At 39.5% G+C, this 19,330-nt stretch overlaps 1 protein-coding gene and 1 long non-coding RNA gene across 17 annotated transcripts in view; both read right to left on the bottom strand.

Annotated features, from left to right (window-relative positions):
- BRSK2 (BR serine/threonine kinase 2) overlaps window positions 1-19,330 on the bottom strand; it is a 301,198-nt gene that overhangs the window by 203,186 nt on the left and 78,682 nt on the right. The gene's annotated exons all lie outside the window — the stretch shown is intronic.
- Window positions 1-19,330, bottom strand: part of LOC146767313 (uncharacterized) — a 49,987-nt gene continuing 30,657 nt past the window's right edge. The window contains exon 2 of the long non-coding RNA XR_014955564.1: window positions 1-19,330. This exon is cut by the window's right edge and continues 15,856 nt beyond it. This is a non-coding gene — a long non-coding RNA (uncharacterized LOC146767313).

The following is a 19,330-nucleotide window of genomic DNA, read 5'->3' on the forward strand; positions in this document are numbered from 1 at the left end:
ATTATGAAGAGGTGAGGAAGAAAACAGACCTATAATTTTGCAAGTGCAGGCAGATATTCAGAGTTAAGTCTGGAGCTGAAAGAAGCTATTCGTCAGAGTATCTTGATTTGCCTAATTATGTTCTTCAATGACAAACACTGGGTATTTTAAATAAGTTCTTTACGTCATGATTTCCTCACTATCTTAAAAAGCCTTAAAAAAGGCAAAACTTTAAAGCTAAAATTGCTGGTAGGCAGATTATAAGAGAGTTATCTACTTCAGGGACATTGTATTTGGCTACTTTCTTCATACAAAAATCTACAAAATTCAATCAACAAACCTACATGTGAGAAATTGTTTCAAATAGTTATACATAAAGGTGATGTGAGAAACCAAATGCCTTTTACTCAAGCCTGTCATCTTTCAACTACATTAAATTCCTTCTTGTTTTTACGTGATGGAACAACAGCTAGAACCAGCACATAAACATTGGTTTCTCTCCTGGTACATGAATTTGCCAAGAAAACAGTTCTACTAGTACCTGACCCAGTAACTGTGCAAAAATCACAAGAACTGTAAGGCTGAATTTTGCAAGAATAGCCAGGTGCCACAGACTCCTCAGACAGACGTAAGAGGGATAATATCTCAAGAGAGATTATTACAAGAGGGTATCCAGAGTGGTCTATTTCTGATTGCCTCTCCTGTTCTGATGGCACCTTTATCACTTCTTTATTTTTAAGCACACTACATCTACCTTATCAGATGTTGTAAAATTTCTGCAGGAAAAAAACCAAAAACAACAGTATCTCTAAAGGCATGGAACAGCTTTGAGTCATTTGGTTATACCCACTGGAAGAATTTCCCTTATGCTAAGATTTCTGGAATGCAAACCACTGCCTCCTGACTTTGTAACTCCTTAAGCTGTTAACTTGGCTAAATGATTTTCACTTGGGAGAGTTTATCCATCTTAAAACTTCCTTCAATAGAGATACCCCTCCTTCTCCTCCTCCAACCCCTGAAAGCAAAGCAGCAAAACACATAGAAAGAGAAAGAAACTCCAAGAGGGTGATCAGTGTGAATTTTGATATTTTCTCTCTCAGAAGCACTGTGCATGATGCATTTGATGAAGTGGGGCAAACCTGCTGTTAACAGCTCAGTGATTTTAAGTGTCTTGTCTGGTATGTCTGGAACTGCTGGATAGCATCTCTTATTTGTTTTTAAAACCCTCTTTTTCTTCTTTCTGAAACTCATCTCTGAATGTCATGCTCACAATCACCTATGTATCCAACCATGACCATGGATCTTCAGCACCGAGTGCTTGTTCAGTCTCCTTTAACACTGCTGATGGGATGGCATTTAAACAAAAGAGCAAAAAAAAACCCCATCAACACATATGGAGAGGGATTTCAGCAATCAAGCAGCCAGCTCACCCGTACAACCACAGGGATTTAGAGCCTGTGAACATATTCTTGCACTTCTCAAGAAGTAAAGCAAATGCCAATTACTGGACAGTGATCAGCCAACAATGCTTCCATTCCCATCATGAGAACTTTTCATTATCACTGTTCTCACCTAGCTATGCACAGACCCTTTCACAGGAAGACAAGGTCCACACCCTCTTTTACAGTAAAGAAAATTAGAGACTCAGCATGAAATTATCAGGCTGCAGAGCCACAACAGGAGGTTTTTCACAGTTCTGAGTCTTAAGCAGTATCTGATGGAGAAGTTAGTTCCTCATGCTGTGGGAAGCTGCAGCCTGCTCAAAGCAACTGGGGGATGATGACCAGACTAAGCCCAGCCCACACTGCTATCAGATAGGAGAACACAGCTACAGCACAGGAGTGTGGTCAGTGTGACTTCACTGCTCCAACAGTCAAACTAGATGGATTAAAGTGAGCTTGGTTAACCCTGCCTGCATTTTGAAAATATGATAGCAGCAGAAGGAAAGAGGCTAGAGGACAGGATTGAATAAATTTTATTGTAATACACGTTACTGTTTAAGAGCATCAGAATAGATGTGGCAACACAGCAAAGTCAATAAACCTGGAAAAAATGCACCAGCTCTTAATGTGAAGAAAAAAAAAGTTATTCATTTTGATAGAGGAGACTAGTCTTTGATTTTCATACTTTAAAAAGAGAGATAAGAGCAGAACTTTGCAATATGATTATTTACATCTCCACGTAGGAGAGCACAGTGCCACCAACCACACATATAAAGGGGTAGAAAATTTGCAATAAGAAGGGCAGAAAGGAGAGTCAATGGTAAAATGTCTGCTTTGTATCTTCCTATCCTGTACAGCAATCCTAGACTTCCATGTGGTGCTAGTTCCTACCCTAAAGATTAACAACTAAATTCTGTTAACTTGGCTAAACATTGTACTGCTGTACCCTTCACAAACACAGACTGTCAGAATATGGATGAGAACCACAGTTCCCTCCTCTTCTGCTCAAAGAGTGAGATGAAGCTGGGTCTCATCCTCTCCACGCAGAGTGATATAGATGTACACTGCACTGTTCAAGAATGTGGCCCTAAAACCACTGTCCTCATGGTTCTTGAAAGTGCCACAGACATTGTCCTTGATCTCCTTTTGGTGACTTGCACCCTGTGTCTACAGCCTACAATGCAAGGACTCAAAAGCACCAGAAGAAATCCCTTTTCAGGAAGGGCTGTTGGAGCAGGGCAGTCCACACATCCATCTAAATCTGTAAAATTAAACAGTGAAAGAAAATACCATACATTATTGTACCACTAAAAGTAAAAAATGCCCCTCAGCTTCCAATTACAAGGAAATGAGCATTTTACTGAACTATCAGTCCCCCTTGTAGTACCAGCGGCGATTATAATTTTTTTCCTCAACCATATTATCCTTAACAGAACCTGTGGATTCTCATGGCAATGTAGGCAATCATGAAAAGACTGAACCTGACAGGAACTGAAGACTGAACCTCCAGGAAGACTAGAGGAGCCAGAGCTTAAAACTGCTTGAGGGACATCATTGTTCTTATTAATGGAAAAGGGTGGAAGATACCACAAAAGTAACTGCAAAAATAATTCCTCTTTTAGAAGTCACAGGGATCTACTGATGTTCCTAATTGACAAAGGTCTCCTCACTAAAACATACAGCAATGGAAGATAGTTTCTGTCTTCTCTACACAAATCAGAACAGACAAAAAGTAGTTTGAAGGATTTTAACTGTTCTCTGAAGTGTTATTCTGAATTGCATTTCGGCTCCATTTATGTCTACTTAAAAATTCCTGCTTATTTTTCTTTTATTTCCTCCTTTTCCCAAAACCCCTGGAAACATAAAATTAAGAGTAATAAAATATCAATACCTATTAAACCAAAGAAAGAAAAAAGTTCTTTTTGTCTGGGATTTTGATGAACTGAAGCCTTCTAGGACCTTCACTTTGATGTTTTCAGCAACATCAAAAGATCGGGCTTGTTATCAACATCATTAGTGCAGTCTGAAGATGTTTAATACTCCAACACATACAGAAAATGCAGCACACAATCCCCCAATGGCCTTTGCCTTGTTTTTATTCCTTCTTTTTAAATTTTGTTTTCAAATCTAATTTGCATTTCTCATTCCAAGCCATTTGCCTCTCTCCCACCCTGCCCCATCCTCTCATTAATTCACCAGAAGAGCTTTCTAGTGCTGACCTATTCCCCCTTCCTGAAGGGAATTGTATAAACTCCTTTCTACCCTACCATAACATAACACAACGCAGAATAGATTCATAGAATGGTTTGGTTTGGAAGGAACCTCCAAGATCATTTCATTGCAGCCACTCCTGCCTTTCACTGGACGAGATTCTCCCACCAGGTACCTCTGCAGCCACTACACACATTGCAACAGAGTCTGAAATGTTCTTCCACAGTGAAGCCTCTTGCTTTGGGTCTTTCAGGGCTTCATATTTCTCCTTGGATAAGCATCCGAGTACTGGCTTCTTTTTCTGAAATTGCCACTTTGAGCAGACAGCACTTTACACACAAAAGGTTGGAAAGAGGTCCAAAGATGCCACAAAAACTGCACGTAATTTAATTGAAAGCACTGGCATCAGACTGAGCTTGGAGTTTGATGATTTGTTACTTTAGTCCACCCTATTAATTATAAGAAACAAGCAATCTTTGAGGACTAGTCAAGCAGAGAGATTTATTCCAACACTATCAGACTTCTTTCATTGCAAACAACATCATTATAAAAATATTACTGCATGAAAGGACCCAGTAAGGCTAACTGCTCTGCTGTCCTTGATTAGACAGTCTCACATAATCTTCTGAAAGAATTGAAACCTTCTGGACTCCTTTGTCATGAGCAACCTCTGAGTTTCTTCTGTAAGGGGCAGCAAGATCTATTTGGCTACCATGGGCACATTTGTATAAGGCTATAACTGCTTAGAGGAGAAAACAGAACAGGTCATCACACACCAAGTTATCCCACATGCCCCAGCAGGTGTGCTGAGTGTACCAGCACTGCAAAGACACCACACATCGCCTACACCAATACAACTTGGTGATAACAAAAGCAGAACCCCTGAAATATCTGAAAACTAAATATTTTCCATCTCTTGTAAGAAAAACCTTGATTTCAAATTTGCCATGGAAAACAGTTCAGTTTCATCTAGCCTTACAGACTGGAAAGTGTGGTCAAATCATATACAATTTAGCTTGGAAGAGACTTTTAAAGGTCATCTACTCCAATTCCCCCTTGGGGATATAGATATAAACATAGATATAGGTATTATAGAAATATAGGTATTTCTTTCCCACAGAAGCACTCTGTACCTCAGTGTGAGTACTCGTTATTGCTACAGAGCATAAAGACTGTACCAAATGGGATCACCAGGAGGTATTATGCAGGTCCAGGAGACAGTACTCATTTGAAATAAAAGCAAACTGAGGAACTTGTACAGTATTTACCTGTAGATCTGTACGCCTGATCTTGCAAGGACCTACAGTAAATATTTTTCACTTGGAATTAACCCTCAGACAAACAAAATTCAACCACAGTCCTATAAAACATATCAAAAGAAAGACGTACGGGACAGAATTGTTATTAAATGATTAGAGGAAATTATTACAGCAGAGCAGCCATGACTGGTAGCCTGCAGAGTCACTGTATTACTCCAGGTGTAGCCCTGATATAAATAGATCACTTTATAATGTGTCTGCACTCCGCCCTTTAAGGACTGTGTTCCTCCTACTGTTTTATACACTCAGTTTAACAGCACATTGTCCAAACTTGCTGAAGCACTGGAAGACTGCCATTCCTCACATGATGCACAGATACTTTTGGCTGACACAGCATGCAGCAGCACTGCTCTGCTACTAAAGAGGATGGGCCAAATGCAGAGAATTTTTAGGCTGAGGTACACTGGCTGTTATCTCCATGGAGTCATGTGCCTGTATCCTGGAATCTGGGGCAGAGTCTTGGTACACAACAGCTTCATGAGCAATACTGAGAGATATTTATGCAGCCCAAGTCTAGACTGGAAGTAGCAGAAGCAGCTGGACAATTGAACCTGGCTGGCTGTGATAGGGGTCAAGAACATAAATATCCAAGCTACAGTAAAATGTACTTTATAACAGCAATATAAACATCACTATGGTAATGTCACTAGGCACAGAACACTAGACTTGAGATCTGAGCTTCTTCCATGCTTGTGTCCATGGCCTGCTGCATCATGTTTGCAATCCACTTCACCACCCCAGCCTAAATCAGTTCTCCTGTCTGCAGAATGGAATTAACACTATTTACTTTACATAATGAATGCTTTGAGATCTACCTCTTATAGCTGCTACATAAAAGCACTACTATTAAAGTCATTGTTCTGACTATATTTAGGAACTCTGTGTGAAGTGCTGAAGCACATTTCTAATGTCAGCAGGATATTAGAAGACCCCTTGTCTCACTGGAACAGTTTTAATGAGCTCAGTACATATTTCTGCTGCCACAGTGCTTCATAGCTTGTCCATATATCAAACAGTCTTGGAATATTTACCTTTTTTCCTCTGAATCCTCTTGGTTTTAAAGATACAAAGGCTATTCATGTGATTGGCAACATGCCAGCATGAAAACCTGGCCAGCCTAACAACTTACTATAAGACATGTGAAGATAAGGTGGCAGAGAGACAATAGGAGGCAAATTAAATTCCATCCATCTGAGAACTAGAAATTAAAGAATTAAGGTTTTGTTGTGTAACCTCTTTCCAGATCAAAGATTACAGGGAGACACAGAAGACAGAGGTTCCCATTTCATTCTTCAGTACTGGTTGTCATAGCTTGATGACAAGATTAAGTAGTAAGAATAGAAGAATGCTACTATAATAAGTCTGAATTTTGGACTATGCTAAAGCAATTGTTTAAAATGGGAATAACTAGCAGGGCCTGGTATAAAAAGAGAACACTTCTATGACAATGTTCTATTTCCATTACTGAGAGAAAACACTCTTTCCTGTTTCTGTACTTCTCTCTACCATCTAACCAGAGATGTATGAATCCATTCCCAAGCAGGATAAATGACTGGTGCTGTGTCAACAGCCTCTAACCACAAGGGAGAAACAGGTACCAGCAGGGAGAGAAGGGCACAAGACATAATTAGCAGCTTCCTCCTCTGAGTGCATCCACAGTGGAAATGTTTACTTACAAACAACAAACTTTTTATTAGCATTCAAAGCCATGTGAAATCCCAAAAAGTCTTTGCAAACCCTGGCAGTACTAACTAATCGGCCATCTGCATTTACACCAGGAACATGGCACACTGACATGAGAGGGGGAAACAAATGGCATCCTTTCTGTAGGAGCTTGCAGAGGGAAGAAAAGGAATACAGGGCACGTGTTCCTGGTGAGATGGTTGCAAGACCAATCCAAAGGCAGCATGCCCAAAGGTTCTCTCCCTCTAAAACAGATATTGAGGGGATTCTTGAACCTAAACAAAATCCATCCTTCCAAGCTGTTCAAACAGTACAAGCAGAGAGGAAGCACAAAAATGATGCCAAAATAAACACAAAAATGAAATGGAAATTACCTTGAGGAAAGTTTACTGAAAAACACAGACAAGAGATAAATACAGTAGAGGCAAAACCACCAACTTCATAAAAATTACACCAGCTTAGACCACCTGTGACACACACCTGGGTGTGGAGAGACTACATAAATAGAGAGGAGAAGACTAAAAGCATATTTTATAGAGTGAGGGAAAACACAAAGTGACAGAAGGCAATTTTTTGAATAATACTTTTCCCACCAAGACCTCTCTAGTCGAGTCACTCTTAACTTCAGGAATTAAGCTTTCTAGTCTTACGTTTGTAAAATGGCGAATCTATTATCTTTATACAACTCTTCAAAAACTACAGATAAAAATGTTAATGTAAGTGTGAAGAATTATTATTGTTGCTATTATTGAGGATGCTCTAAGCTCCTCTGTTGAGCTGCTGCCAAAACTGATCCTGTTCTTGACTCCATTTAAGACTCTTTCCTTGGGCTTTCAACTCTAGCTATTTTTGCAGAGAACATGTGACACAGTATCTGCAACCTAAGGAGAATCACAATTATTCTACAATTTCTAGGGAAATGGTTAAGGAACTGTTAATCACAGCAACAACCTTTTGAAGATATGACAGTTCACTCCAAGCTATGGACCTGCATCACCCATACAATCCTGTGTCACAGCACAACTCTGTCGGAATTAGTGGATTCACACAAGCATTAATAGGATTAACATACTAGTTTATCAACCACTGCACATACAACTCCCCAGACAACAATACATTCCCATCACTGGGATGAAGCATGGCAGCTCTTTTACTGTCCCACAACACAACACAGACATTTAAAAACTGGCTACAAAGGCTCCTACATGCAGGACACTTTGAGAGAGAGTCTGACAAGGCGTAACAGGCTCTATTTGGACACTGAAGTTAGTGACTCAACAGTAAAGTCACACTACCTTTTGATACCCATGGATAGACAGAGCCTCAGTTCAACCTGTCATTTGAAGTTCTGTGCCTCCTGTATTGGATTGTCACACTGAATCTGTGTGAAGCGCTGCCTTCTGAATCAGTGGCCCCACTCCCAAAGCAGTTTTCTTCAATGATGGATATTCTAAGCCATGGCTGCCCTCAACCAACCTCACTTAATACACAAATTGAAAAATCTGAGGCTGCCTGCTCTCTTAAAAATGACCACAAAATTTTAAACATTATGACATCACCAGAATCCAAAGCCATCCTGCCACAGATGTCATTCAAGGACCACTGCCAGCAAAGGGAGGACTCCTGTACTTTCAAAATGCTTCATACAAGTGAACTATGGCTAATAGTGAAAACAGGGTCCCTTTTCTTATCCATAACCAACACTCTCATGGTGCACAGGACAGACTGTAATCTTAGTTTCACCTTTATCATAAACTTTGACCTCTCCTGCCTTCCCACACTAGGCAGAGTTCTCTTCCCCTCATTCCTGTGGAATTCCTGTCCTTACACCCTTACTCCTTAAGCCCTATCAGAAGGCATTCACTTCCTCACAAGTTCAAATTTCTGGCAGCAGCTATTTGAAGAATTCACTGCCTTCCTGCACAGCTCTTTGGAAAGACAGGGATGGAGTTGGTGGGGTGGTTAACCAGAGAAAAGGTTAAAAGTAAGAACAGAAAGAAGTAAATGAAATGGAGACAACAGTGGTATCTGGTGAAAGCCAAGGAGAAAAATGCTAAATTGGGGTGTGGGGGAGAAAAAGTGTGAAACAATGAGACATCAGTGAATAAGGCAGAAGGAGCACAGCAAGAACTGAGCTGGTGAGCAAAGGCAAAACAGAGCAAACATTACTATTCTACATTTTCTCACCTTTCACATCCAACTACTGAAAATTAATCCAAGGCTGCTTCCCAGGGGTTCATTACTAGGCCTACCTGTGTAAGCTATCTACATGCACTAATCACATTTCTATAATTTAAATTATTTCTTTTAGAACAAACCCAAGAATAGTACTTATAGGGTTATACAGACCACTGCTTCCTGATCCAGTAATCTGCATAAATATTCTATAAAAAGAATATAAAAAAATTCAGCTTCACATACACCACAGCTGTTTCCTAATCCAGAAAGGTATGGTACAAATCCATCAGTTTTGTCAGCTGAAAACTGGCAGAACTGCAAACACATAGTGCTTAGGATGGTAGAAAAAAATGACACATTGTTCCAGGGTTGTGACAGAAACCAAATAAGAGAATAGGGAGATTGCAGTAGCTGCTCTGGGCTGGGATTTCAGGTCACAGGGGATGCCCACATGGCATTATTGCTCAACCACCCAAGAGACAGCAGAGAGAAAACAGAGTGGATATTTTGACTCTGAATGCTTTGTTACTGATTTTCAAGTAGCAACAACTACTGATGTTATCCTAAATCCCAGGGTTAGCACTGGGATTTTGGAAAGTAAGAACCACAAAAAAAAAACCCCTATAACGGTCATTTCCCTTTACATGATGTAAAATCATACATGGAGAGCTGATATCAGCAGATTTTAATAACAAATTCAGGTCAGCTATAGCAATTTGGATTTATGCTCAAAAATTTATAATTACAGTTTGAAACTGAGTACTGTAAAGTGCAAATTGTCACTGAACTCAGATTCTCAGAAAAAAGATGAAGAGACATGTCAAAAGATGTTTTTTACATTTGATCATTAATTTTGGATAATCAGCTGTTATCTAGCTGATATTCACACCTGCTATTATGGTTCAGTACAACAGGGTACAGCAGCTGGAATTATTCTTTCAATTTGGAAGGCACATCACATTTTGAATACTGGAGCACTACTGAGCACCTAGATTATACTGATTGTTAAAACTAGGAATAGGTTATGATACCAAGATGGAAAGGGATGAAAATTTCCCCAAAGCCCAGATATATTGTTGTTAAGCTTCCCCAATAAAGTGAGGATTAGGGTGAATTAATTCACACTTTTAAATCCAAGTTTTTAGACATCAAAAGTTTTTTTCAATAAACTCAAGACTAGGGTTGAAGTTGTGGAGCAGGACTACAGTAGTCAGAGTATATAAACTTGCTTTACATTGCAAATATCAGAAAACAGACATCTAGTAGCATACTGACTTTTAATAGGATGATAAAGTCCTGGCTGCTCTAAGAATGGTCTACCTTACAAAATTAATTTTACGTTAAAGTGAAAGATTGTTAATGGTGTAAGGCCACTAATTATATATCTTAAATCAATGAAAAGATATTAGCTCACATAACTGAATTTCGTTTGCTGTTTGCAAGTCAGTGGATCTTTGTTCATCTATATTTTGTCCATTACATGAAGTGATTTCAAAATATTTTGATCACAATATTGTACAAAGCATTCTTTACTTTTTTTCTCTGCTCAAGAGATGCTTGGAATAGGGGAAATTGCAAAGTTTCCATTCAGATATTGCAATAAAACCATAGAAAAGTGACAAGCAAGAGTGAAACAGGTGCCAGAAAAGACCTATTCAAAGACTAGGTTATGTCTCTTCAACCACTGCTTAAGTGTTGAGAAATTCAGTTCTACATAAAACTAAAGGAGTGCTCTAAACTATTTCAACTGGCTTTGGACCTGAACGAATAATAGAGGAAGTAACAGCACAGATTTCTTCTTATTCCTTTGTACACCAAACTTCTTGCAAATGTTTTTCAGGGCGGGGAGGTATACCCAAAAAAAAAGCAAACCTGAACTGCATTAACTGATGAAAAAAAGAATGAAAAATGCTCTGTGAGTGAACAAGGTTCTATGTCACAGTCAAGACAGCCACAATACACAGAGCGTACACCATACAATATCAGAAAAATTTAAGCATTTGCCCAGAGCAACACCTTACCACATCAGAAGGCTTCAGGCACCTGCCCATACAGAGCAACACCACAGTACTTCAGAAGGCTGCAAGCATCTGCCCTTCTTGTTCTTCAGCCCAACCTTTTATACCCCTCATGTTCATGCATTGCACCTGTGTGCCCTCTGTTCCCTTTGGTGGTTGGTCAGTGCACCTGGGCACTCCATGGCTCATTGCTGTCAGTGCTGCTCACAGCTGTGCCCACTGGGGATGAGGTTCTGCTGCAACCCCACTTCCAATTACCACAAACTGTGAACCTACACCCTTTGAAACACCAATTAAAGTCTTCAGAAGCTACAGCAATGGTGTTCTGCTAAATCCTAAACCGTCTGTTGAAGAGGAAGAAAGCTGAGGGGTAGGATTGTCTAAATTATTAATCTGACCCCTTGCTAGTCTGCTTCACTAGAAAAATGAGATGAATTATAGTGAGGGCAATGGTATTTTAAATTACACTCAGCAAGGTACAGAGCACTTATGCATTTCCTACGGGCTGATATTTCTGTGTGTTCATGCATTCCTCTCATACTCCTCCTACATATAGACATGAATCTAAGTGAAAAATCCTTCATATGTCCAAAAGGAGAAGTTAATTACAGAAAGAGCAGATTCACCCAAGGAAAAAAAAATCATTTTACTTGAATAGCTTTATTACAAAAAGACTGGTGCTTATAAGCCCTCAAGGCAAACCCCTCTATGACAGGAGCCAATGAACTGCTATAAAGGATGGCTTAGTAAATGAGACATGGGGTTTAGGATTCAGAACACCTGAGTTCAAGCCCTCTTCAGTTAATAATTCACTGCGTGGCTTTGAAAAACCTGTTTAATTTATTACACCTTTGAGCTTCTTCTTTGTGTAATGCAGATAACTGCTTCCCATCTCATATGGTGGCCAGGGTATGATCTAATGATTCAGACTCAATCAGATGCCATCAACACCACCAACTATTGCCATTTTTGTTATGTTTAAGAGCACAGAAATTGCTGAATGATTTTTCCAGAAATGCTGCCCTGGGTATGCAATGTCTGTCACAATTTCCACCAACATATTTGCATTTCTCACAGTTTCTTCTGCAAACCTCTCTCCAAATCCCAAAAAGAATATTGTGGGAAAGGCAAGATGCAGGCTGAAATTCTTCAGACATGTTTTGGTGAAGATGAAATGCAGATCAAGTCCAAATCTATTTCCATCCTGAAATATTTGAAAGGTCACTTATATATGAAAAACAGATCAAACATTAAATACTGGCAGCCACTGCTGTATGTGGCATGCTATGTGTCAGACTACAAACTAAGATTAAATGAGAGAGTGAATTTCCTCCTCTAGTTACTCTTGAGTGTGCTCTGAGCAAAAAAAATAATTTATATTAACCACAGACTGGGTATGTTTCTAGGTGACTTCAGAAAGACACTAATCTTTTGCACTAGTAGTTTCCTCAGATCATCTCCAACTTTTACTACCCAAAATCAAAAACTATTTGAAGTACCTTGTCTCACAGACAGGAATAAACAAAGCACAACTATTTGAACCCCACAATAAACCTTGATATTCAGATATTTCTACATCTATAATACAAAATGACTGTGACATAGATGAGTGCTGTTTCAAAGTCGCTTATGTAGGAAAGGTTTGTCACTTCCAACTGTTTAAAGTATGACTAAACTAAAACTAAAGATGTACCACATACCTGAATGCTCTTCAACTATGTAAAATACAAATCAAAGTGCAATGTGGTTCCAGTAACACACTAAACCTTTCATTTGCTTTAAAGCACTTCATGCAACATTATTCAGTTGAATCATCTTTCCCACTCTGTCATTAATTACTACTTCCACAGAAAACACATTTTCTTGGACAAAAAATTTCTTAAACAGATAATAGTCACATTAAATCTAGCAATTCAAAAAGGACCGTTTTACCAAACGAGCCATGAAATTCATTTTACTTTTCTGCCACTGGGATATCAGAAAGTCTATGTCACCTTTAATAAACTTCTCCAAATGAGCATACTGATAACTGAACAACATGACATTTCTAACAGCAAGAAGGCAGAAAACCAGAAACAATTACATTAAGAAATTAAGGGGGAAGAAGAAAAGCAGGCTGGAAGTATCTTGTTGTAAGTAAAATCTCATTAAGTTAGAGTTTTACACCCTTCTCAGGGAAAAAGATGACTCCTGGGTCTAAGAGTGGCTGTGTTTCAAGGGTTATGGAAACTTTCCTATCTGTCCATCCACTCTGGCAGTCAACACTCCCAGCACTCCAGACTTTCACTGCTGAGACCAAGGCCCCTTTGCAGTGGGTGGCTCCAGGGACCCCATGGGTGTCCCTCTTGGCTCCCTGCACATCCCACACTCACAGTCAGGGTTTCCTTCCCAGCTCAGCTCTGGGTTTCCCACCACAATGTCACAGACATCTGGATCCTTACAATAATTTAATCATGGTGCAGTAACACAGAAACAGCTCCAGCTGGTGCCTCCAGGGAGGGACCCCCAACAAAGGAATCCCTGGGTTTCACACCCTCACAGTCTGTGCATCCAGTCTGGGGTCTTCCTGCGGACTCACCAGCTCCTGCTGTGTCCCAGTGCCCAGGCCCTGGCCCGTGCCACAGGGCCCTGTGCCCTTTGTGCTGCAAAGGGGCAGCACCAGGTCATGATCCCTTTCCTGGGGCTCCCACCATATCCCCCAGCCAGGGCACAACCTGCAGGTCTCACTGCAGCTGCACACCCAGCTACCTGCTCTCATAATAAGACCATCCCCAGAACAGGACAGAAGAGTGAACCAACCAGTGCCTCATCACCTGAAGGGCCAGAAGAACGAGCATAAAGCAGTGAAAGTGATAAAGGCTCTTGTTTAAGATACATCAGCAACATTCTCAGTCAACAGATTTACTTACAAGTTTTCAAGAAAAAATGAATTTATTCTGAAAAAAAAAAAAACACAAAAAACTGGAACAAAAAGAATCTGACATTTTCAGAGAAAATGTTGAGCTCTTCTCATCTTTTTGGTCACAGATACTCTCTGTTCCTTCATATTCTCTTTTATATCATCAAAAATATAAATTCAAACCTGAAGAAGGAAATAAAACCTGACAGGTCTGCCACAGAGCATAAGAAAAAATAGCAAAAGTAAAACAAAAAAAATTACACAAAAACTCTGGGAATGAATGTAATTAAGCTAAAGTAGGTATTTTCAGCTGATTGATTTTTTTCATTGCCATTTCCTGTTTTTCAATCAGCTCTAATTCTTGGCTGGAGAATTCAATGGAGCTATGTCAATTTATACTTGCTAAGGATTTGGCACATCATATTAAGTATTTACCAGTGTGATCATCTCTCTAAGTTAAGTAATTTAAACATTTCATGCAAGTATGGATAGAATCTATATTTCAGTTTCTTGACTGATCCCAGCACAGCCAAAAAGGCAGCAATTTTCTCAAATGAGATTAATTGGAACATCTATTTGTACACTGAAAGCTTTTATGCCATACCCATGGTGCCTAACTCCTCGTGTACATACAGATACCCTCTCAAAATACAGTGGAAAGAACTAACTTATTTCATAACTTTGTTTTTATAAAGTCATAGAAACATCTGTGTAAGAAGCCTTCTACCTCTTGTCTAGTACACTGCAGATTATCAAATCCAAGAGCTCCAAGAGCTCCGATTTAATCTACACAATAATATACAACACTTCCCTCCATCTATTTCATTTTTACCTGTCTGGTATTTAAGAGTAAATTCCATTGTGGGAAGGGAATTGCAAACATCATGAGAGGTGATATGGCTGGTACACCTGTATTACCACCAGTCAGCTGCACTGCAGTGGAACTGAAGCATTCACAGTTGAATTTTGATAGAAAAAAGGAAGGGTGAGGGGGAAGCAAATGCATATTTTCTATTTTGATTCTATTTTTCTTTTGCTTTGACTCTGTTGTGATTGTCATTAGAACAATCTGAAGAAGTTTTAAATTTGATTTGAGGCCACTGAATATACTCCTGCATTCGCACCTAGAACAAAAATTTTGTCTGTTTGTCAAACTCGTTGAACAAATTACAAAACAAAAGTACACTGAAGTTTGATATTTTTTTCCTCTGGTATGTGAAACAGACTGTGCCAAGTCTTGCCTTGATGAAAGAAGAGAGCCCTCACTTTAGGCCTGAAAAAAAGGTGGAGAAATATTTAAAAGGAATATTAGCAGAACACCATTTTACATTCAATCCTAAACCACAGGAATTAACACAATATTCTTCTTTGACCAGTGCATTCATAGATCCAGCTCTTAATAAGGTGTCTTTGATGAACATTACATATTAAATATTTGTTCCTAGAAATCCAATATTGTTCTGTCTGCTTACCTATCAGAAACATAGACTTTTACAAATAAAAAGCCCCCAAATATTTAAGCACTCCAAACCAAGGAAATTATAATAAAGAGATGGAGAAAGCTCTTTCTGAAGTTGTCTGAAAGGGTGCAGAACAAAACAGTAAGGGAAGTAAAGGAAAAAACAGGCATGGGAAGAAAAATTAAAGAGTGTAATTTTTCTCAGGATAGAAAAAAATATGTGTCTGACAGCAAGTTAACAAATATTTCTAGTTCAGTTCATGATGGTGGCAATTTATTTTCCCAGTATGTCCCCTTGTCTTTAATAACTTGATATCTGAAAAGGTTTTCCCTCTCTACCCCATGTGTCAAGCTCTGTCAAACAGTTTGACCACAGGAAACTTGTAAAACAACATCAGGACATTCAAAGCACAGTGTAAGGTGGAGAAAACACCTTTTAGAAACTCAGTCAAGGATTACAAATTACAGGAAGAATAAGGATAGAAGAATGCATTCCTCACCCCAGCATACAGAAAAAAGACCACCAGGTGATTCAAAACAGCATTTCCTGTAGACCCCTGATCTTCTGCTATTCAGGCAAGGGATTTGAGGCCAGAAGATACCATTCTAACTATCTTGTTCCACTAAACAGGCCTGCAAACTATTGTCAAGACTACAGGTTACATAATTTAAAAGATAATCCAGTTTCCATTTACAAGAAGGAAACTCCCATAAATTTGAACCACTGATAATACAACTGTAAAAAGAAATAAAAAACTGTGTGTTATTCCTAGTTCATTATTGTCTGACTGACTCTGTTCTCATTTCTTTGGCAATTTCCCCAGCAAGATGGAGCAAAAATAACAAACATGCCTGTCCTAGCCACAGCAACAAGGTTTATTATAAAAACGTGGCAAAATGTAATATTGCACACAAATGCCTCTAAATATAGGTGATTAATATGAAATGAGACCTCAGCAGTCACCTAGCCCCAGAGACAGAAACAATGGCTGTTCTTCCCAAGCTTGTGACAGTAAAATCTCTGTACTGTGCTTTGAAAAAGCTGCTTTGAAGATTCAACTTCAAGGGAGGAAGGAAGGAAACCCAAGACCAAATCCAGGTGTTGAAGACACTGCCCACTCTTTGGTCTGTTCCAGTCTCACTGTTTATAGAGATCCCCAGTTCCAGCAGGAATCTTCACTGTGCAGGTGTGACAGATGGATTAAGCCCCTCATTACCCACCCAGTTTACCGAAGCTCATTTGCCATATTACTCCTATAGAAACAGGCAGATTGGTTGAGTTTTAAATCTGCTCTTTCTATATGCCTTTCTGATCAAGTTTATTTAGACATGGAAATAAGTGTTCTGAGCACATAAAAATAAGACACTGAGCTAGGGCCCCTCAGAAAATCTGCCTATGGCAGGTAATTATGCCTCTCACACATAACCTGTGTAATTGTACAATCACTCACTGGTAAAGTAAGCGTAGACACTAAGAGCTAACCCTAGGGCAGAAGAGCAGGATAGAATTTGCCCTTCTGCACTCCACATAACCCTGGTAGTTTTATAACCTTACAGCTTTATACAAGACTGCCAGATCTTTCATAGATGCTGGTAACAAAGCAAATGAAAAGAACAGGCACGTCAGAAGATAGCTGTGAGAGGACACTGGCATCACTGCTTATTCTTCTACACTGAAAAGTGAATTAGGAGACACAAAGTAAAGAAAAAGGGGCCACGTGAACTACAACTGTGAGGGAAAAAAAAGAAACAGCTGTAGTCAGAGAGATGCCAGAGACTACCAATCAATGTCCTGCATCAGAAAAGCACTGTGTTTTGTAGTCACAAAAAGAGATTGAAGGGGAAAAGGCTGGATTCGTACATTTATTCCCATCTTTGTCACTGATAGACTTTTCTCTCCAGTTTTGCTCCCACTGCCGTGTGTTGCACCATACTCACCAGTAATGGATATAAAGTCTGAATTTCAGAAGTGCTTAGCACTGTAACTCTAAATTCAGGCAACAGGTGCTACAGGTATTCAAATTCTCTGGGGGAAAACAAACAAACAAATTAAGGAAACACAAGTCTTTAGTTCTTACCTAACTTCTATGAGATGTTGTGGGGATTAATTAACTAAATGCCTGTAGAATGTTTAGGATTTATCTACAGACAAAATCCTGTAGATGTCAGAAAAATAATTTAAATCAAATGTCACGTAACCATTGAATGGTCTTGGGGAAAGACCATGCTCACAAGCTACAAAGAAAGAGTAAGTTGGCTAAAAGAACAGAGGAAAAGTGGACAAAGAAAGACTTGGCTTGCTTAAAAATCTTAAGACATTCTCCCCGGCTTTTGAAATCAAAGTTCGGTGAAAATTAGAGTAATAAGGCTTGTGCAGGAAACAGACCTTATTTGCCATCATGGCACAGGCACAAGACAAAAGCAGGGCCAGAAGAGATGACAGCAGCACCAGCTGCCCACCACTCTCACCCCCGCCCCTTCCCCACACACCCGCGCGCACACGTAGATTGCCATCTTTCACCCGATTAATCCTCTCCCAGGACAGATTAACGCTTATCTGCTCAATATCCATCTGCTTTGCGATTTCAGGAGATTGTAACCAATCCCAAGGCTTTGTCGGCGTCTCTCCCCCCATGGGCAGATGGGAAAAGATGGAAATCATCGTGTTCTATTAGCGATGGCAGTGACAACAGGCTAACACAGCTGCCTCTTTCCCCTGTTCCCTCATTCAGGCTCCATGGCACAGAAAGATTGCAGCGTGGCAACACAGGCAAAGCCACCTTGCTTGCTATTCACCTGAATTAATGAGTCTAGAGGAGCCAGCAACAGCTAAATGCTCCTTCCTAAATATGTTTAATACAGGAGCACTGCTGTCTCTGCCCCAGCTAAAAGATCTGAATGGATTAGGCAGACAGGAAGCTGAAAGGAAAGCCTTGAACTATTAAGATTTAGGCATTTCAGACATCTGCAGATGTGCAGCACAGAAACCAGACCTGCTACAGCAGTATGTTATCCTCTGGTGATCTGCTATGGTAGAGGAAACAACACACATCCATTGTCTGGATATCTCTACCTGGAGGTTGCTTTCTTCAGCTCTCCAGAGCTGCATCTACCCTTTAATCAAAACAATTACAGGCAAAGTGGGAAAATAAAATGACATCAAGGTGCACAGTTTATTTGCAAAGGAAACACGTCTTCAGCTGTACACCTAAATGGAGCTATGGCCTTTATGTTCACACAAATGAAAGAAATTGATTTCTGCCCTTCCACGTTCCTCGTACTTTTGTGTTCAGTCACTAGAAAGAGTATAGTAATGATTTTATTTGCAGAAATCTAAAGAAGGCAAGTGAAGGAAAATAAATCTTTTTAAAGGAACATAATCCCATTAAAAATCTCAATGCTGTTTAAAAATATCTTACTCAGTATTTCTTGAAGTAATACTCCAGCCTCCTATAACCAAAACACACAAGACAAATGTGAGGGTAAAAGAAAATTTTGTTTTCAAGTTTCCCTTCCCTGTTAGAGGGTTCTGTAAGTTCTTCTGGTAGTATGTGTTCTTCCCATGTTTCTCTTTATTCATGGCAGCCACACAAGTGGCTTAAAACAGTGTTCAGTTTGGCACAACAAAACTCACTCTAGAATGAATAAGGTGATTTATGAATCAAAGTAAAATCCCACAACCTGATTAGATTTTGAATACTGAATACTTGCACCAAATTGCTTACAATCCACAGACAAACTAGTAATTCTTAACATGGAAACACAACAAGCACAGCCACAGCAATACTTAAAACCTACATCAACATTTTCTTAGTCAGTGAACAAAGATCTCAAATCCAGTAGGATGTGTAAACCTGAAGTCATACCTGGCACTTCTTCTTGGAAACAAGACAAGTTTTCTAATTTGAAGGAGAAGTGGTGAAGCAAACCACTACAGAGACAAAACATATAAGAGAACTATCTGAGCAAATCCCAAAGCACTTTTCAAAAGGTAAGTATTGAAATGCAGCATCTTTTATGGTGAAATGTGATAGCATTTAACTAAAGTGAGGCAACAGCACAAAACTGCTTAAGACAGAGAGAAAAATGTGATTTCCCAATCTGGAATTCTGCCCAGAAAACTGGGTCTAAAATATCTTCTT

The sequence above is a fragment of the Lonchura striata genome, chromosome 5, assembly GCF_050655825.1.
Source record: "Lonchura striata isolate lonStrDom1 chromosome 5, ASM5065582v1, whole genome shotgun sequence".
NCBI lineage: Eukaryota > Metazoa > Chordata > Aves > Passeriformes > Estrildidae > Lonchura > Lonchura striata.